General features: G+C 43.7%; 1 protein-coding gene and 1 long non-coding RNA gene across 3 annotated transcripts in view; one reads left to right on the top strand and one right to left on the bottom strand.

Moving 5' to 3' along the window:
- Window positions 1–538: 538 nt before the first annotated feature.
- On the bottom strand, window positions 539–10735 carry LOC137219156 (uncharacterized). Its single transcript, XR_010940995.1, has 3 exons — window positions 10389–10735; window positions 1545–1727; window positions 539–616 (listed from the first exon to the last, which is right to left on the bottom strand). It is a non-coding gene; the product is annotated as an uncharacterized lncRNA (long non-coding RNA).
- Window positions 10656–12430, top strand: part of LOC137219155 (monocarboxylate transporter 1-like) — a 37069-nt gene continuing 35294 nt past the window's right edge. The window contains exon 1 of one of the 2 annotated variants that reach the window (XM_067727295.1): window positions 10656–10798. The gene's annotated coding sequence lies outside the window, so the exon portion shown is untranslated. Of the gene's footprint in view, window positions 10799–10878; window positions 11147–12430 lie in introns of those variants that run through there. The other variant, XM_067727296.1, reaches the window with a different exon arrangement.

Here is a 12430-nt window from a genome sequence, read left to right as displayed (position 1 = left end):
TTTAAAATGGTGTGTATTACTGACACCTGCAAATGAGTGTTTGGAGGAATTTGGTTGTAAGGGTAGGGCTAATGCAATCTTGTCCCAGGAAAACAAATTTTAATTCTCTAAAAGTTTTTCCAAGCAATTTTCAGAGTTGGAATAGCATAAGAATGTTTAGAACTACCCTTAGAGTTTTAATATGAAAAATGTAGCTACATGATAAATGTGATTTTCTAATTTCTTATACAATGTGACAATATCTTCAAATCAACACTTTTTCTTTTGATGAAATAATCACTGCTTCTCAAGAGCACCCAGATAATGATAATATTAAGTTTCATTTCATTTCATTTCATTTCACACATTTCACTTCATTAGCTATTCTACATGACTTCTATTAGTAAAATATTTTCCTCTTTTAAAGTAAGATGGGAATGTAAGTTAGACTCATTATCCTGTTTCTTCCAGCTATATTTCGCCATTAAAATTTTTAAAATTTTGCCAAAGTAAGCATAGGTTTGAAGATATTCTTTCATATAACATCCAAATTACCTTATTTTTTTTTCTCACAAGCTTCACAACAAGCTGATTTCTCATTTCTTTTTTTCATTCTATCCTCTTCAGATGGTAACACCTGCAACAACAACAACGAAAAACAACCATATAAACCTCAAAATTTTCATTTAACTTGCATGCCCCCTAAGTCAAAAAAGTATAAAATACTTAAAGGTTATCTTTTTGGCCCTGTATTATTCCTATTTTCCATCATATATCACAACTTGTTAAGCATAGCCATAAGCAGTGCATTTTCAGATTATTTACCCAAAACAGCAAAATGATAAAGTGCTCTAACTTGTCTTAGAAAGGAAAGAGACGTGAAGCAAGGTGATGGCCCACCCAGGAGGGGCGCTGGCTGAGATGCAGGTCGCAGCTGAGCCTGGTGAGAAGCCCTCCTCCAGGGGCCAGCCTGTCGGGATCCCCTTGCTGGAGCAGGAATCCTAGGAGGCGCTAGAGCAGGAATCCGAGGAGGCGCTGGGCCCGAACCAACTGCCAGCTGAGCTGCTCCTAATGGTGCTGAGCCACGTGCCCCAACACATGCTGCTCAGGCACCGCCACCAGGTGTGCAGGCGCTGGCGCGACCTAGTGGACTGCCAGGCCCTGTGGCTGAGCATCCTGCCCCGGAAACACGCCGCCCTGTGGCCCATCGTCAGCACCTGCCTGCCGCCGCCGCCGGCCTCAGGCCCTGCGTCCTGGGCCGCTTCTGCGAGCGCAGACCCATAGGGCGCAACCTCCTCCTGAACCCCAGGGGCCTAGATGGCTTCCCAGAACAGCCTATGCTGAGTGGTGGGGACGGCTGGACAAAGGAGGGAAAATGTAAGGGCATGCCTGCAGCTCCTTGTGATGTCCACTTCCTACCTGCCTACTACCTACCTGGTTACAGGTGGTTTCGAAGAAAGGAAGTTTTGGACCTGGAGAAGGAGGGTTTCTGGCCAGAACTCCTGGATAGTGGAAAGACTGGGATTTGTGTCTCTGACTGCTGGATAGAACGAAGAGGCACTAACCGTATATGTATATATCGGCTAATTGTCCAAACTCTAGACGTCAACCAGGCTGTCCTGCGTCATTTCTCTTCGAATCTTTTTCGCATCCGGCGGTGGAGGAGAGTCCCCTTTGAGGCCAGCCATGTGTCCTCCAACCTCAAGAACGGTGTTCACTTTGTGTCTTTTGAACAATGGGTGTCAAACCTGGAGTTAGGGAATGAGCAATATGGAGTCCCTTTTACCAACTCCAGTGTGTTTGCATGGGTCTGTCTGTCCTAGTCGTGGGCTGTCCTTGCAAAACTACCTTACTGTGCCTTCCAGGAGCTGGGCCCATTGGCTGGGCCACCTCAATAATCAAGGGCTTGTAGCTCCCTGGCATCCTGGGATCTCCTGGGTCCAGTCGAAATTCCTGCTGGGCCCTGTCTTCAGGTTTTGGAAGCTACTAGAAGAAAGTTTCTGCTGCTTTCTAAGGTAGACCCTGTTCTACTGAATGGAAAGCCACGGTTGAGCACAGGGAAATGCTGGATCCTGAGAGCTCCACCATCCCCCAGAGGCTCTCTGGTTCAGTCCCGTGCCTTCTGCCCTTGTCTCCTCCTGTTTCTGCTGCAGAGGCTTTATTGGTCCCTTCCAGGAAGCCCTCTTTCACCTCTGAACTAGCAGCTCATCCCTATGGCTGGGAAAATTCCAGCCCCCTTGGGTGGTGAACTTAACCTCATGGGGTTTCAAGCAAGACTGGGACCAGGACTCACAGCAGAAAGTCAAACTAGTGCAAAAAATGTTTGGAGACAGAGGGTTCTGCCCACCCTGTGAACCATGAAGTGGTCCCCTGAGCCCAACTCTGCTCTGAATTGTATGGTGTATAAAGTTATTTTATTTTGAAATTCTTTTCAAACATGGAGCAAATAAATGAGCAATGTATCTGCCAAAAAAAAAAAAAAGAAAGGAAAGGTAAGAAGTCTCTGTAATTAACTAAGTTCCAGTTAATACACTTACGTATTTTAGACTACATTGATGGAATTTATAATCATGACTAATGTGTAACATTTCAGTGCTTGACAAAAATTCTGGTAGTATTCTAATAGATTAAATTGTATACAGAAAACTTCGTTAATTTGAATTGTATGAAAGGGCGTGCAAGAAAAGAATTTCATTGAATTCATTTATCTTTATTAAATAATAATAAGGAATTTGTCAACTTTACCAGAAAAAGAGGAAGATGAGGAGGATGAGGGGAGGAGGGGAGAAGAGGAGGAAAAGAGGAAGAGAAAGAAGCAAGGGGGAGTAATAAGGAAGGAAAGAGGCAGAAGGAGGAGAAGGACAAGGTATGAGGAGAAAGGGAAAGTAGAAGAGGGAGAAAATAGGGAAGGAAAAGAATTAGAGAGAAAGTGACAAATAGAAAAGATCCAAAACAAAAAACCTGAACGAACTTTTAAGTGTAGGAATTTGATGAGGGTACAAATGGTATAAGAAGTTAGGTGACGGGCTTCCCTGGTGGCGCAGTGGTTGAGAGTCCGCCTGCCGATGCAGGGGACACGGGTTCGTGCCCCGGTCCGGGAAGATCCCACATGCCGCGGAGAGGCTGGGCCCGTGAGCCATGGCCACTGAGCCTGCGTGTCTGGAGCCTGTGCTCCGCAACGGGAGAGGCCACAGCAGTGAGAGGCCCGCGTATCACAAAAAAAAAAAGAAAGGAAATTCTGACACATGCTACAACATGGATGAACTTTTGAGGACATTATGCTAAGTGAAATAAGCCAGTCCCAAAAAGACAAATACTATTCCATTAATATGAGATACCCTAGAGTCATCAAATTCATAGAGACAGAAAGTAGGATGGTGGTTGAGGGGAGAGGAGAATGGGGAGTTGCTTAACGGGCATAGTTTCAGTTTTACAAGGTGGAGTTTTGGAAATTGGTTGCACCACAATGTGAATATACTTAACATTAATGAACTATATACCTAAAATAGTTATGAAGGTAAATTCTATGTTTTGTGTATTTTACCACAAATAAAAACAAAAATAAAAAAAGAGAAAAAATTGATTTCAAAATTTAAAACAAACCACATGAGATACTACTTTATACCCATTAGAATGGCAATATTAATATTAATAATAAAATGGAAAAAACAAGTATTGGAAAATATGAGACAGTTGGAACATACATTGTTTGGTAGTTCTTCAAAAAGTTAAACATAGAGGGACTACCCTGGTGGCGCAGTGGTTAAGAATCTGCCTGCCAACACAGGGGACACGGGTTCAATCCCTGGTCCAGGAAGATCCCACATGCCGCGGAGCAACTAAGCCCATGCGCCACAACTACTAAGCCTGCGCTCTAGAGCCCGTGAGCCACAACTACTGAGCCCGAGTGCCACAACTACTGAAGCCAGTGTGCCTAGAGCTCATGCTCCGCAACAAGCCACTGCAATGAGAAGACGGCGCACCACAAGAGTAGCCCGCACTCGCCACAACTAGAGAAAGCCCGCGCACAGCAACGAAGACCTAACACAGCCAAAAATAAATAAACAAATTTTTTTAAAAAGTGTAAACAACTCAATACCCATCAATTGATGAACAAATAAATACAATGTGATATATCCGTACAACAGAATATTATTCAGCCATAAAAAGGAACTAAGTACTGATACATGCTACAATATGGGTGAACCTTGAAAACACTATGCTAAATGAAAGTAGGCAGAGATGAAAGTTCACATTCCATTTATATAAAATATCCAGAATAGACAAATACATAGAGACAGAAAGTACATTAGCAATTGTCAGGGGATGGGGGGGGGGATTGGAATCAACTTCTAATTGTTTGGGGTTTTTTGGGGTGTGGGGGGAGATGGAAATATTCTGCAATTAGATAGTGATGATGGTTGCACAACATGGTGAATATACTGAAAACTACTTAAGCTTACACTTTTAAATGGTGGATTTTATGTTATGAGGACTGTATCTCAATAAAACGAAAAGTGAACCTTTTTGATTTCACTGAGTTTGTCAGTGGAAACACAACAAAAACGTATTTTTCTTATTTTCCAGATAAAATATTTGAGCAGTGTATTCAGCACAAATGTCCAAATTTGCATTTACAAATTCCCCACCCCTTTTCCTTTAATGGTGTTTCTCATCCTAGTCCCTAATTTCTCAAGTTAGAACTTGCTTGAAACCTTGAAATCTGAGTTTGCAAATAACTGTAAGGTCCTTCTCTAAGGCAGCCTAGCTTGCATCATCTCCTTCTCAACCTTTAAAACAGAAATGTGAAGTAATGGGGATTTGTATGATAAAATAAAAAGCCACTAGAGGGCACTGTATCCCCTCTGGTTTGCAGTAAAGAAACACTTTATCTTAAAGGTTATGCTTTAGACAGTGAAGTCCAGAAAACTTGTCTATTCACCTGGTCAAACCATTCATTAGCTGAGTGGTTTGAAGAAAGTCTTCCAGCTTCTGGATTTCAGCTTCCACATCTGCATAAGGTTGGGCGTTGGTTACATGATTTCCAGGCTTCTGCCAACTCTAAAATTCCTCTTATACTGGCTTAAAACAAGGATGACATCTGGAAAAATAGTAAGAATTGTACCTGCTTTATCATTTCCTCCAGTTCACTCAAACTGTTTCTTCTTCCCACCTTGTCTATTTCTCTATTTCCAGCTAAAATATTAGAGTAACTCTGGACCTTTCCCCCTTAAGCACCCTTTACTGATAATTTATATTAAAAAAAAAACAAAACAAAAAACCACTCTCAGAGCACTTTCCCAGTTTCACCAATAATTTTCTCTTTTGATTCTCATGACACATCGGGTTTGTAGGTATTATCTCCAATGTTCCTGGTGAGGAAACTGAAGCCTAGAAGAGTTCAGTGAATTGCCCACAGAAACACAGCTAGCAAGTTATAGCACCTGGCCTTCCAACTCCAAAGCCTGTACTCTTCATAAAAATATTCACTGTCAGTAGGAAGATACAAGTTTTGTGAGGCCTGAAGTATACACATTTATGCTGTCTGTATTAGTTTTCCATCATGGCTGTAACAAATTATCACAAAGTTAGTGGCTTAAAACAACATAGATTTAGGGGACTTCCCTGGAGGTGCAGTGGTTAAGACTCCACACTCCCAATGCAGGGGTGTTGGTCCAATCCCTCGTCAGGGAACTAGATCCCACATCCATGCTGCAACTAGGAGTTCACATGCCACAACTAAGGAGCCCACCTGCTGCAACTAAGACCCAACGCAACCAAATAAATAAATATTTTAGAAACAACAACAGCAACCTAGATTTATTATCTTACAGTTTTACAGGTCAGAAGTCCAACACAGGCCTCACTGGGCTAAAATCAAGGTGTCAAGCCTTCTGGAGGCTCTAGAGGAGAGTCTGTTTCTTTGCCCTTCCCAGACTCTAGAGGCCACCTGCATTCCTTGGCTGGTGCCCCCCTTCCTCCATCTTAAAAGCCAGCAACAGCAGGTCAAGTCCTCACACTGCATCACTCTGACCTGTCTGCCTACTCTCTCCCACTTTTACGGACTCTTAATTATATTGGGCCCAGACAATCCAGGATGATCTCCCTATTTTAAGGTCAGCTGACTAGCAAATTTAGTTCCATCTGCAACCCTAATTCCCCTTTGTCATGTAAATAACGTATTCACAGATTCCAAGGATTAGGACATGGACATCTTGGGGAAGGAGGGTGGCTTCTGACTATCACATTGGCCCTCTTTAAGATATATAAAGTTTAAATTATAAACTTAGACATGATTCTCTTAACACAAAGAAGAAACTTCATTTAATTCATGGAAAATCTTTTTCTCCATTTATTTATTTGGTTTATTTATTGAGGTAAATTCATATAACATGAAGTTAACCATTTTAAAGTATACATTTCAGTGGTATTTAGTACATTCACAATGTTGTACAACCAACAACCAACACCTATATCAAGTTCCAAATCATTTTCATTACCCTAAAAGAAAACTCCGTATCCATTAAAAAGTCATTCTCCCAGCCCCTGGCAACATTAATCTGCTTTCTGTCTCTCTAGATTTACCAATTCTGGATATTTAATAAAATGGAATCATACAATTTCTGACCTTTTGTGTCTGGATATTCACAATTTGTGACCCTTTGTGACTGGCTACTCTCACTTACCATCTTTTCGAGGCTCATCCATGTTGTAGCATGTACCAGTACTCCAATCCTTCTGTGACCAAATAATATTCCATTGTACGGCTATATCACATTTGTTTATCCATACATTTAATGATGCACATTGGGTTGTTTCCAACTTTTGGCTATTGTGAATAGTGCTATGAAACTCCTGTACAACTATTTGTTTGAATACCTGTTTTCAATTTGGGGGGTATATACTTAGAATTGCTGGGTCTTGTAATATTATGTTTAACTTTTGAGGAACTGCCAAACTATTCCACAGTGGCTATACCATTTTATACCCCCATGAGCAATGTGCAAGTTTTCAAATTTCTCCACATTCTTGCCAATACATACTTTCCTTAAAAAATTATTATTATAGCCATCCTAGTGGGTATAGAGTGGCATCTTGTGTTTCTGATTTGCATTTCTCTAATGACTAATAACGTTGAGTACCTTGTCATGTGCTTGTTGGTCACTTACACATCGTTTTTGGAAAACACCTATTCAAATCCTTTGCTCATTTTTTAATTGGGTTGTCTTTTTGTTGTTGAGTTGTAAGAGTTCTTTACATATTCTGGACATTAGACCCTGATTTGCAAATATTTTCTCCCATTGTGTAGGTTGTCTTTTCACTTTCTTGATAACATCCTTTGATGCACAAAACCTTCTCATTTTGGTGAAACCCAATTTATCTTTTCCTTTTGTTGCTCTTCTTTTGGTATTGTATCTAAAAATCCATTGCCAAATCCAAGGTCATTAAGATTTACCCCTCATCTTTTCTTCTAAGAGTTTTATAGTTTAGTTCTTACATTTAGGTTATTGGTTAATCCATTTTGAGTTTATGTTTGTATATGGCATAAGGTAGGGGTGCAACTTCATTCTTTTGCATATGGATATTCACATGTCCCAGCACCACTTGTTGAAGAGACATTTCTTTTCCCATTGAATGGTCTTGGCATTCTTTTCAAAAATCAGTTGGCCCTAGATTTGTAAGTTTGTTTCTGGACTTTCTATTCTCTTGGTCTATACAGCTATCCCTATGCTAGTACCACACTGTTTTGATCACTGTAGCTTTGTAATAAGTTTTGTAATAAGGAAATGTGAGTCCTCCAACTTTGTTCTTCTTCAATATTGTTTTAAGTATTCAGCATCCTGCACAATTCCATATGAGTTTACCACTTTTGCCAAAAGGGCTATTGCAATTTTAATAGGTATTACATTGAATCTGTAGATCACGCTGGGTAGTATTGCCATCTTAACAATATTAAGTCTTCCAATACGTGAACATGGATGTCTTTCCACTTATTTAGGTCTTCTTTAGTATCTTTCAGCAACGTTTTACAGTTTTCAGTGTGTCTTCCACTTTTGTGTAGTAAGGAATCTGGCCTTGTCTAAAGAGAGGTCTGGCCTTTGTCCCAGCTCCTGGGAGATGACCGCCACATCCTTGCAATTTCCCAAGTGATAGGAGTGTCTCTGAAATTCATAGTGGGTCCCTCAGACCAACTCTGACAGTTTATGCTAATGAGGTGTCTAAGGGTGGGCCCCTTCTCAGTTCAGGCTAATGAAATGACTCAGGGTAGGGCCGGCAATGTCAGAAAGACCAACAATGTGATTGGAGAGTTAGGGCTTTGTGTCACATGGTAACAGCCCAAACTTCAGGGAGGCAGGTGACTGGAGATTTTAGTTTGATCACATGGACTATGATTCATGCCAAGTAATGAAGCCTCACAAAGCAATGGATACCAGGGCTTGAGTGATATCCCAGGTTGGCAATACTCTTAGAGCACTGTCACACATCATAGCTGAGAGGAGATAACTCCACTCAGGACCTCACCTGGAGAGGACAACCAGAACTGTGAGTTTGGACCCCTCCCAGATTCTGCCCTATGCTACTCTTCCCTTGCTTGATTTCAATGTATCCTTTTTCTGTAATAAATGTGACTGTGAATATAATAGCTTTCAGGGTGTTCTGTGAGTCTTTCTAGCAAATTACTGATCCTAAGCAAGGTTATGAGAACCTCCAAATTTGTGGCCAGATGGTGTGAAGTGAGGGTGACCCTGGAGACCCCCAATCTTGCAGACGGTGTCTGAAGTAAGGGCAGTTTTGTGGGCAGTGTTTCTTCAGAGAGTAAAGTTGCCTAAAATCTTTGCAACCTCCTTAGTTAAACCTATCCCTAGGTGTTTTTATTCTTTTGGATGCTATTGTAAATGAAATTATTTCCTTAATTTCCTATTTATTCATTTTAAAAAATACTTATTAAGCACTTGCTATATGCTAGGCTCTGTTCCGAGTGCTTCACAAACACTAATTTTATTCCCCTAGCAACCTTAATTAGGTACTTTGTTGGAAACTGGGCAGACCCACTATACTGCTGCTTTACGTGCCTTCTTTGAGAAGTTTCCTGAGAATCTCTTATCTACCTCTTCGCACTGCCATTCCATAGTACAGGTCCTTATAAATTTACACCCGAGCCACAGTGTCCCACTGTCTCCCTAACTCAACTATCTACCATCTACTCTGAATGCTGCTGCCACTAACAATCCTGAAGCACTGCTGATCTAAGTCCTGGCCACTCCAGTGACCTTAAGTGCCTTTCTTCTCTGCATTTACAAAGGTAAAAAACAATTACTGCTCACAAGCAGTACTTGACCATAGATTCTGCAATGTCTTCTACTAACATATTGAACTGCTACTGAAAACTTTGCTGTGAAACAAGCAGAGTGGTTGAGAGGAGGGCGCAAGGCCTGACCCCACAAACCCCACTCCTCCTCAACCTCAGGTTATTCATTTGCAAAACAGAAACTATAAGGCCTACTCTTAAGTGTTGTGGGAATTAAGTGTGTGTGTGAGACAAAAGGTGGAGTGGTAGGACAGGTCCTGGCATGGCAAATGCTCAAGAAATGTGGGCTGATTTGTATCTCAGTTGCCCCCAAAGAACTTGCAAATTCTTTGAAGGCAAGGGCCTTGACATACTTTTTTGTTATTTCTCAAATCAAGATTATTTAATCACTTTAACAGATACACTTTGGTATCTGGACATGCTCAAGAACCATGGCTCTTATGACAAAAACCAGGCTCTGAAGTCTGACTTCAAATGTTGGCCACTACTAGGTCAGTGGCCTCTGTAAAGTTACCCAACCCCTCTGAACCTCAGGTCCTTTATTTGTAAACTGTCAATAGTACCTACTCCACAGGCTCATGAGGATTCAGGTGAAGTGTTTAGTATATAATCAATCCCCCCAAAACTGCCAGCCATAATTACACCCTGTCCCAAACATTCAGTGTCCACAAAAATTTGGCCTATCTGCAATCTTCATTTCTCCATCTTTCACACACACACACACACACACACACACACACACGCACACGCACACGCACACACACACGCACACACACCCTCCCCCTCTTGGACCAATCTTTCCATCCTCTTACCCGCTCTTCTTTCCCGACTTCTGTGTACCCCAAAGACCATGGAAATCCCCTAAATGAGGTCGCTTCTACTACTGTTGCCATTTTAGGGAGCAGGAAACAGGCCCTGAGGGTTTGAGTGACTTCCCCGAGGTCACAGAACTCAAGCAGCGAGCCCACAGCCCACGCTCTTAACCTCTAGCCCTCGGCCTCTTCCCGGTCGCAGGTGCACCCGCGTCCACTCAAACCCCGCCCAGTCTCCCACTTCCAGTCACTTCCCCGCTCTTCCGCGCGCCCATCTCCCCCCACACCTGAGTCAGGCCCCGAGGGGACACGCCCCATCCATCCTTAGCGGTTTCCCCTTTTCTCTGCCAGAGACTGAGGGTGAGGCCGACATTGGCGTCCCGCACGCGTGGTGGTGGCCGCGACGTTGCGGGGGAACACCCAGCAGGACCGGGAGCCGACGACGGCGGCCGAGGGGGAACCACACCGAAGTCAGCGCTGTGAGGGCGGGCGGAGGGGGCGGGGCCCGTAGGGCCAACTCCGCCCCCTGCGTGCATGCTCCGGCCCCCGCGGCGTGGTATAAGGCGGCGGCGCGCACCCCTCCCCACAGTGTCTGGCGAGCTCCCGGGGCGTGAGGGGCGCCAGGCGCGGAGAGGAGCTCCGCCCCGAGCCGCCCCGTCACATCACGCTCACGCGGCGCCGCGACCCGCGCACAACGGTTAGCTGGGTAACGGCGGGTGGCGCGCTGGGAGTCCTGGCTGCTCGGGCGTGGTGGGAAGGAGCCTCGGGGAACGGAGAGCTTGGTTTCCTGGGGACGGGGGGCGGCCCTCGAGGGCTTCGTGGCTGCAGCGCCGCGGAGCAGGGAGCGGTTGGTGAAGGAGGCGAGGACAGGTGTCCCAGACAAGTGTCCCGGGCGCCAGCGCGGGGAGATGAGTGAGATCGTGGTGGCCTGGGGGAAATCTCTTCATCCCCACTGGGGATGCTTTCCATCTGGAAGAGTAATGACCTGAGGCTATAAAATCTGATAGCGCTGATTAACCTCTTCCCTCCAGGATCTCTTGGCCAGGTTGTGCCTGAGCGAGGGGTGGGGGGGTGATATGGGGTGGGAGGTTGTTTTGGCGTTGTGGCATGCCACCTGTAACCTTTTTTTTTAACATCTTTATTGGAGTATAATTGCTTTGCATTGTTGTGTCAGTTTCTGCTGAATAACAAAGTGAATCAGCTATACATATACATACATCCCCATATCTCCTCCCTCTTGTGTCTCCCTCCCACCCTCCCTATCCCACCCCTCTAGGTGGGCACAAAGCACCAAGCTGATCTCCCTGTGCCATGCGGCTGCTTCCCACTAGCTATCTATTTTACATTTGGTAGTGTATATATGTCCATGCCACTCTTACATCGTCCCAGCTTACCCTTCCTCCTCCCGGTGTTTTCGAGTCCATTCTCTGCATCTGCGTCTTTATTCCTGTTCTGCCCCTAGGTTCTTAAGAATTTTTTTTTTTTTTAGAATCCGTATATATATGTTAGCATACGGTATTTGTTTTTCTCTTTCTGACTTACTTCACTCTGTATGACAGACTGTAGGTCCATCCACCTCACTACAAATAACTCAATTTTGTTTCTTTTATGGCTGGGTAATATTATTCCATTGTATATATGTGTCACATCTTCTTTATCCAGTCATCTGTCAGTGGACACTTAGGTTGCTTCCATGTCCTGGCTATTGTAAATAATGCTGCAGTGAACATTGTGGTACATGAGTCTTTTTTTTTTTTTTTTTTTTTTGGCGGTACGCAGGCCTCTCACTGTTGGGGCCTCTCCCGTTGCGGAGCACAGGCTCCGGACGCACAGGCTCAGCGGCCACGGCTCACGGGCCCAGCCGCTCTGCGGCATGTGGGATCTTCCCGAACCGGGGCACGAACCCGTGTACCCTGCATTGGCAGGCGGACTCTCAACCACTGCGCCACTAGGGAAGCCCTACATGAGTCTTTTTGAATTATGGTTTTCTCAGGGTATATGCCCAGTATTGGGATTGCTGGGTCATATGGTAATTCTATTTTTAGTTCTTTAAGGTGTTTTCCAGAGTGGCTGTATCAATTTACATTCCTACCAACAGTGCAAGAGGGTTCCCTTTTCTCCACACCCTCTCCAGCATTTATTGTTTGTAGATTTTTTTGATGATGGCCATTCTGACCTGTGTGAGGTGATACCTCATTGTACTTTTGATTTGCATTTCTCTAATAATTAGTGATGTTGAGCATCCTTTCATGTGTTTGTTGGCCATCTGTATATATATATATATTTTTAATAATTCTACAGCATTTCTATTGATTGATTGATTGATTGA

Source organism: Pseudorca crassidens, chromosome 2 (genome assembly GCF_039906515.1).
Source record: "Pseudorca crassidens isolate mPseCra1 chromosome 2, mPseCra1.hap1, whole genome shotgun sequence".
In the NCBI taxonomy this organism is placed as follows: domain Eukaryota; kingdom Metazoa; phylum Chordata; class Mammalia; order Artiodactyla; family Delphinidae; genus Pseudorca; species Pseudorca crassidens.
The sequence above is the reverse complement of the archived record's forward strand: the minus strand, read 5'-3'. Positions and strand labels throughout refer to the sequence as shown.